Genomic DNA, 6000 nt, shown 5'->3' on the forward strand with positions numbered 1-6000 from the left:
GAGAGAGAGGGTGAGTGTGTGTGTGAGAGAGGGGGTAAGTGTGTGAGATAAAAGGGGTGAGAGAGAGAGAGGGGAGTGTGTGTGAGAGAGAGAATGGGTGAATGTGTGTGTGAGAGAGAGAGGAGGTGAGTGTGTGAAAGAGAGAGGGTGAGTGTGCATAAGAGAAAGGGGGGTGAGTGTGTGAGAGAGGGGGGTGAGTGTGTGTGTGAGAGAGAGAAGGGGTGAGTGTGTGAGAGAGAGTGGGTGAGTGTGAGAAAGGGGTGAGTGTGTGTGTGTGTGTGAGAGAGTGGGTGAGTGTGTGAGAAAGGGGTGAGTGTGTGTGTGTGTGTGTGAGAGAGAGTGGGAGGGGGCGAGTCTGTGTTAGGGACCGAGGGTGAGTGTTGTGAGAGAGAGGTGGTGAGTGTGTGTGTGTGAGAGATGGGCTGAGTGTGTGTGTGAGAGAGAGAGGGGGGTGAGTGTGTGTAAGAGAGAGTGGGTGAGTGTGTGTGAAAGAGAGGGGGGTATGTGTGTGTGAGAGAGAGGGGGTGAGTGTGTATGAGAGAGATGGGTGAGTGTGTGTATGAGAGAAGGGATGAGTGTGTGAGTGTGAGAGAGAGGGGAGGGTGTGTGTGCATAAGAGAGAGGGGGTGAGTGTGTGTGTGAGAGAGAGGGGGTGAGTGTTTGTGTGAGAGACGGAGAAGTGAGAGGTGTGTGTGAGAGAGGGGGGTGAGTGTGTGAGTGTGAGAGAGAGGGGGTGAGTGTGCATAAGAGAGAGGGGTGAACATGGGTGTGAGAGAGGGGAGGGCGAGTGTGCATAAGAGAGAGGGGGTGAGTGTGTGTGCGTGTGAGAGAGGGGGTGAGTGTTTGTGTGAGAGACGGAGAAGTGAGAGGTGTGTGTGAGTGAGGGGAGGGTGAGTGTGTATGAGAGAGGGGGTGAGTGTGTGTGTGAGAGAGAGGGGGTGAATGTGAGTGAGATAGAGGGGGTGAGTGTGTGTGAGGGAGAGAGGGGGTGAGTGTGTGTGTGAGAGAGAGGGGGTGTGTGTGTGTGAGTGAGAGAGAGAGGGGGTGAGTGTGAGTGAGAGAGAGAGGGGGTGAGTGTGTGTGAGGGAGAGAGGGGGTGAGTGTGTGTGAGGGAGAGAGGGGGTGAGTGTGAGTGAGATAGAGGGGATGAGTGTGTGTGAGGGAGAGGGGGTGAGTGTGAGTGAGATAGAGGGGGTGAGTGTGTGTGTGTGAGGGAGAGAGGGGGTGAGTGTGTGTGAGAGGGGGTGAGTGTGTATGAGATAGAGGGGCTGTGTGTGTGTGAGAGAGAGAGAGGGGGTGAGTGTGTACGAGTAGAGTGGGTGAGTGTGTGTGAGGGAGAGAGGGGGTGAGTGTGTGTGAGATAGAGGGGGTGAATGTGTGTGAGGGAGAGAGGGGGTGAGAGGGAGGGGTGTGTGTGTGTGAGAGAGAGAGGGGGTGAGTGAGAGAGAGGGGGTGAGTGTGTGAGAGAAAGAGAGTGGGTGAGAGGGAGGGGTGTGTGTGTGTGTGTGTGAGAGAGGGGGTGAGTGTGTATGAGTAGAGCGGGTGAGTGTGTGTGAGAAAGAGAGTGGGTGAGAGGGAGGGGTGTGTGTGTGTGTGTGTGTGAGAGAGAGGGGGTGAGTGTGTGTGAGTAGAGTGGGTGAGTGTGTGAGAAAGAGAGTGGGTGAGAGGGAGGGGTGTGTGTGTGTCCAGCTCACTCCCAGTCTCAGGGTTCTCATTTGCCCTCACTCCCACTCACCAACAGGCACTCACACCCACTGTCACAGCTCCCTGGGACTGGGAGTGAGACTCACACCCACACGCTCACCCTTTCACACTCAGCAAGTTGTTTCTTTTCATACATCAGCTTCTATTTGAAACTCATGTTGAATATTGTGCCAATCCTTATCTTACTGAAATTTGCTTCTCAGCCCCTTGAGTGAGAAAATTGAAATGTGGCCCTGCCTGTGGGAAGGCTGGACCAGTCTGTACTGGACACCAATACCAGTGGAAGGAGTTAAACTGGAAAGTTTCAATATTATTGAGAAAGTGGAAGTTTGTACTTGCTCATTACCTATACTTGCCAGCCACGGTGAAGAGATGATGAGAAATGAAGCAAGCAGGCTGATGAATGGATTGTAATGAAAGAGCATTGTCAGGGTGGATAGCCTGACTGCACTCCGAATAACCCAGTACTTCACCAATACCTCAAGCTGAGAAAACATCTCACAAGCATTGATGATCTCTTAGTTTTTAGTGACAGACTAGTCATCCCTAAAACACTGAACATTATCCAGGAAATCCATCAAGGTCACTTGGGAATAATGAAATGCCAAGCAAGAGCCCAGGAGTCAGTCTGGTGACCAGGCATCAGCCACTCCATTGAATAGTTCATCATGAATCGCTTTACGTGTGCAGTGAACAGCCAAAAGAGAGTGAACCAGCGGTACCCTCCACTTTACCCAGCGGCCATGGCAGTGCCTGGGAATGGGTTTATTTGAGTTTAAAGGCAGCGTTTTCAGCATTGTCACCGATTACTACTCCGCATGGTCTGGTGAGTAGACTGCACTGCATCACAGCGGAGGCAGTCATTACATCACTGAGAATCCTTGTGACACATGGCATCCCGGACTTAGTGGTGTCAGACAATGGACCTCAGTTTGCTAACGAGCTGTTTTACAACTTTGTGCAGGAATATGGTTTCATACATGTGACTAGCTCTCCTAGATATCCTCAGCCAAAAACAGGAGCAGAAAGAAGCATTCAAACAATCAAGGAATTGATGAAAAGAGACAAAGATATTAACTTAGCCTTCCTTACTACAGAGCTACACTAAAAAACCAGTTCTCACCATCAGAATTATTGATGGGAAGACAGCTATGAACACAACCTCCAGCTCTACAACAAACACTACAATATAACATTATCTCAGATGATCGGGAGAAAGTTAGGAAGCGTGAGGAGCAACAAAGAGACAGTCAAGATCATAATGTCAACCTCAGGCACAGAGCATGAGACTTGAAAGTACTATGGCCAGGGAGAGAGTGTGGAGACGAGATCAACAGAAAGAAAGAATTGTAACAGAAAGAGCTCCAAAACCAAGATCTTATAGAATTGAAATGGACCAGGGAAATATCAGAAGAAGCCCAAGAGCCTTGCTATCACTGGAGAGGAAACCAGTGGAATCTTGGACATAGTTTACCTTCACTGTCGCTGGTTAAAATCCTGGAACTCCCTAACAGCGCAGTGGGTGTACCTGCACCATATGGACTGCAGCAGTTCAAGAAGGCAGCTCACCACCACCTTCTCAAGGGCAATTAGGGATGGGCAATAAATGCTGGCCCAGCCAGCGAAGCCCACATCCCGTGAATGAATAAAAAAAAGATCCGGATGGAGATAAGGAACCAGAAACGAGTAGAATCTCTACAACCACCCAGGTGGAAGACACTCCTATCGAACGAGAGCGTGCAGTTCATTCCCAACCTCGAAATGAAGTCAGGGCCAGGTCAGGGAGATTGGTCAAGGCACCACAGAGGCTAATCCTGTGAAGTCTGAGAGTTTGGGGGGGTTGCGGGAGCAGGTAAGAGGATTCATATAGTTGGGATAAAGACTTGTGGAGGCTGGGGGGAGATGTAGAGTAAAAGGTTAACATCAGGAGTACCTGATACTGATGTATCTGATGTAACTATGATACAATGTCACATGACTAGGAGACTGAGATCTAGTGGGAAGTAGAAGTATAACCTGATGTAGAGTACTGAGATGTATATAGATCTGCAAATCAACAAGAATGTTTTTTTACGAATAACAGTCTTTGGCAGCTTTCTTGTGGTAACGGGCAAGCCCTAAAGAAACCCCATCTCAAGACAAAACAGGGTGCTTTGTAGGAAGAGGCCAGCTATATCAAAGGTAGCCAGGCATCTCCACTGGGGAATTGGTTGCCAGAGTTGGAGACTCAGCTGTAGCCACTTTCTCACCAACTACATTGTGAAAATTTACATGTGCAATTGCCAGCATCGAGCCAGAATGTCTTCACTGGATGAGGAATAGGACACGAGTGAGCATGAAGAGCTGGAAATGGAAGCAAGGGAGAGAGAAAGAGTTTTGTTTCTCCCTGGAGAAGAAAATGATCATCCTTGAGTGAGGAGACAAGAGATGTCGTTTTCAGGCCCATCTTTGATGACTGACATCAGGCAATGGGGACAGTTTCCATCCATATGATTGTGTCGACCAATAATAGAAAGAATCTGCTACCTGTAACTGCAACACGTTGCAGAAGGTGCTTCCTGATATGCCCTGGCAGCACAAGACGCCAGGATAATCTTCCAAAGATATTGCTGGAAGCCAGCAATGGCAACTAACAGGGCTTCCATCAATTCCTCAAGATTCAGAGTGAAGGCCACAGCTACTTTGATTTATCCCAACATCAAGCTGCATCTCCTCTGAGCCTGCAAGTTGGGGTGTGTTAGTTTTTTCTATTCATTCATAGCATGTGGGCATCGCTGGCTGGACCAGCGTTTGTTGCCCATCCCTAATTGCCCTTCAGAAGGTGGCGATGAGCTGCCTCCTTGAACCGCTGCAGCCCATATGGTGTAGGTACACCAACAGTGCTGTTAGAAAGGGAGTTCCAGTATTTTGACCCAGCGACATAAAAGGAACAGCGATATATTTCCAAGTCAGGATGGATAGTGCCTCGGAGGGGAACTTCCAGGTGGTGGTGTTCCAGTTTATCTGCTGCACTTGTCCTTCTAGAAGATAGTGGTTGTGGGTTTGGAAGATGCTGTCTAAGGAGCCTTGGTGAATTCCTGAAATGCATCTTGTATATAGTACTCACTGCTGCTACTGTGTTGATGATGGACAGAGTGAATGTTTGTGCATGTAGTGACAATCAAGCAGGCTGCTTTGTCCTGGATGGTGCCAAGCTTCTTGAGTGATGTGGGAGCTGCACTCATCCAGGCAAGTGGGAAGTATTCCATCACACTCCTGACTTGTGCCTTGTAGATGATGGACAGGATTTGGGAGTCAGGAGGTGAGTTACTCGCTATAGGATTCCAAGCCTCTGACCTGCTCTTGTAGCCACAGTATTTATATGGCTAGTCCAGTTTCTGGTCAATGGTAACACCCAGCATGTTTATAGTCGGGGATACAGTGACAGTAATGCCATTGAACATCGGGGGGTTATGGTTAGATTCTCTCTTGTTGGGGATGGTCATTGCCTGGCACTTGTGTGGCACAAATGTTACTTGCTACTTGTCAAACCCAAGTCTGGATATTGTCCAGGTTTTGCTGCATTTGGACATGGACTGCTTCAGTATCTGAGGAGTCGTGAATGGCGCTGAACATTGTGCAGTCAACAGCGAACATCCTCCCTTCTGACCTTAGGATGGAAGGAAGGTCATTGATGAAGCAGCTGAAGATGGTTGGGCTGAGGACACTACCCTGAGGAACTCCTGCAGTGATGTCCTGGAACTGAGATGATTGACCTCCAACAACCACAAGCACATAAGCATCTTCCTTTGTGCTAGGTATGACTCCAACCAGCAGAGAGTTTCCCCCCTGATTCCCATTGACTCCAGTTTTGCTAGGGCTCCTTGACGCCACACTCAGTCAAATGGGGCCTTGATGTCAAGGGTAGTTACTCTCACCTCATCTTGGGAGTTCAGCTCTTTTTTCCCATGTTTGAACCAAGGCTGTAATGAGGTCAGGAGCTGAGAGGCCCTGGCGGAACCCAAACTGGGCACCAGTGAGCAGGTTATTGCTAAGCAAGTGCCGCTTGATAGCACTGTTGATGACCCCTTTCGTTACTTTACTGATGATCGAGAGTTGACTGATGGGGTGGTAATTGGCTGGGTTGGATTTGTCCTGCTCTTTGTGTACAGGACATACCTGGGCAATTTTCCAAATAGCCAGGTAGATGCCAGTGTTGTAGCTGTATTGGAACAGCTTGGCTAGGGGCGCGGCAAGTTCTGGAGCACAAGTCTTCAGCACTGAAGAGAGTATTCCCTCCAATCCTGCAACTACCAC

The sequence above is a fragment of the Cetorhinus maximus genome, chromosome 16, assembly GCF_964194155.1.
Source record: "Cetorhinus maximus chromosome 16, sCetMax3.hap1.1, whole genome shotgun sequence".
Lineage (NCBI taxonomy): Eukaryota > Metazoa > Chordata > Chondrichthyes > Lamniformes > Cetorhinidae > Cetorhinus > Cetorhinus maximus.